The sequence below is a fragment of the Otolemur garnettii genome, unplaced genomic scaffold, assembly GCF_000181295.1.
Source record: "Otolemur garnettii isolate 467f Iridium unplaced genomic scaffold, OtoGar3 scaffold00007, whole genome shotgun sequence".
In the NCBI taxonomy this organism is placed as follows: domain Eukaryota; kingdom Metazoa; phylum Chordata; class Mammalia; order Primates; family Galagidae; genus Otolemur; species Otolemur garnettii.
Genome location: NW_003852402.1, coordinates 29,378,460 through 29,380,843, shown reverse-complemented (window position 1 = coordinate 29,380,843; position 2,384 = coordinate 29,378,460). Strand labels below are relative to the sequence as shown.

Genomic DNA, 2,384 nt, shown 5'->3' with positions numbered 1-2,384 from the left:
TTCTCTTGATAGCACTAATAATAACTTGCAACTTTATATCTACTTGCTTGATTAGTTTTGGGGGGTTAGGATTTTACTTTTAATTCTTAGTGCCCATTAACCAACCTCTCTTCATCCTCCCATCCCCCCAAATACACTATTCTCAGCTTCTAGTAACCATTATTATATTCTCTACATCTCTGAGATCAACACTCGTAGTTCCCACATATGAGTGAAATCATTTGTAACTCTGTGCCCGGCTTATTTCATTTAACACAATGACCTCCAGTTTCATCCACGGTGCTGCAAATAACAAGGTTTCAATCTTTTTTAATGACCAAGCATTATTCCCTTTTGTATATTAATCACATTTCTTAAATCCATTCATCCACTGATGAACATTTAGGCTGTGGATTCCTGATCTTCGTTTTGAATTGTGCTGTGATAAACATGGAGGTGTAGATATCCCTTTGATTTAATGATTCTTTCTCTTTTTGTTTTTAGATAAATACCCAGTAGTGGGATTGCTGAACTGAATGGTATTTCTATTTTTAGTTTTTTGAGAAATCTCTACTGTTTTCCATAATGGCTGTGTTAATTTACCTTCCACCAGCAGTGTATATGAATTCCCCTTTCTTTACATCTTTGCTAGCGTCTGTTGTTTCTTGTCTTTTTAATAGTAGCTATTCCATTTGGGGTAAGATTTTATCTCATTGTGGTTTTAATTTCATTTCCCTGATGATTAGTGATAGTGAGCATTTTTACACATATCTGTTGGCCATTTGCATGTTTCCTTGTGTCTACTTATAGCCTTTGCCCACTTTTTTTTTTTTTTGAGACAGAGTCTCAAGCTGTCACCCTGGGTAGAGTGCTGTGACATCACAGCTCAACAGCAACCTCCAACTCCTAGGCTCAAGCTATTGTCCTGCCTCCACCTCCCTAGTAGCTGGGATTATAGGCACCTGCCTCAACACCCGGCTATTTTTTGGTTGCAGCTGTCATTGTTGTTTGGAGGGCCTGGGCTGGATTCAAACCCGCCAGCTCAGGTGTATGTGGCTGGTGACTTAGCTGCTTGAGCCATGGGCATTGAGCCTGCCCACTTGTTAATGAGATTATTGGTTTAGTTTTTGGTTTTGTTTGTTTTCTGCTATTGAGTTGTTTGACTTCCTTGTAAATTCTGGATATTAGTCCCTTGTCAGATAAATAGTTTTCAAATATTTCTCCTGTTCAGCAGATTGTATCTTTCCCCTGTTGATTGTTTTCTTTGTTGTGTAAAAGCTTTTAGTTCAATATAGCCCCACTTGTCTATTTATGTTTTAGTTGTCTGTACTTTTGCAGCCTTACCCATAAAATTGTTGCATAATGTCCTATAGCGTTTCCCTTGTATTCTTCAAGTAGGCTTATAGTTTTGGGTCTTATGTCTAATCCATTTTGAATTGGTTTCTGTGTAAAGTGGGAGATAGGGATCTAGTTTCATTCTTCTTTATGATGATATCCAGTTTTTCCAGCGCCATTCAGTAAAAGAGAGTGTCCATTCCTTGATAGATGATTTAGACATATTTGCCAAAGATGACTTGGCTGTAAACTGTGAACTTATTTTTGGGTTCTTTATATTGTTCCATTGTTCTCTGTGTTTATTTATTTATTTATTTATTTATTATTTTTTTAAAATATGGAAAGCTTCACAAATTTGCATGTCATCCTTGTGCAGGGGCCATCCTAATCTTCTCTATATCATTCCAATTTTAGTATATATGCTGCTAAAGCGAGCACCTGTGTGTTTATTTTTTTTTAAATTTAGAACATCTTGGGGTTACAACTGTTCTGGTTACATGAATTGCTTTTGTACAGTTTGAGTCTGTTATAAGTGTGCCCATTGCATTGGTAGCATGCACTGTACTTGGTAGGTGTAAACTTAACCATTCTCTACTTCCCCTCTCCCACCTGCTTGCTTTCTGTTGAGTTTGATTATTGTATGTGCATATGCTGATCAATTAGTTACAATGCACTACTGAGTACATGTGGTGTTTGTTTTTCCATTTTTGTGATACTTCACTTAGAAGAATGGTCTCCAGTTCTACCTAGGTTGTTATAAGAGGTACTAGATCACCATTTTTTTTTATGGCTGTATATAACTCCATGGTAAATATATAGCACATTTTATTAATCCACTCATGTATTGATGGGCACTTGTATTGATTCCACATCTTTGTGATTAGGAACTGCAATAAACATTTGAGTGCACATGTCTTTTTGATAATATGTGTTTGCTTTTATACCAATACCATATTGTTTTGATTTCTGTAGCCTTGTCATATATTTCAAAGTAAAGAAGTGTGATGTCTCAGGTTTGCTCTTTTTGCTAAGGATTACTAGGGCTATTTGGGTTCTTTTTGATTCCATGT

General features: G+C 36.3%; 1 non-coding gene across 1 annotated transcript; it reads right to left on the bottom strand.

Moving 5' to 3' along the window:
- Window positions 1-1,645: 1,645 nt before the first annotated feature.
- On the bottom strand, window positions 1,646-1,752 carry LOC111723094. Its single transcript, XR_002771713.1, has one exon. It is a non-coding gene; the product is annotated as a U6 spliceosomal RNA (small nuclear RNA).
- Window positions 1,753-2,384: the final 632 nt, after the last annotated feature.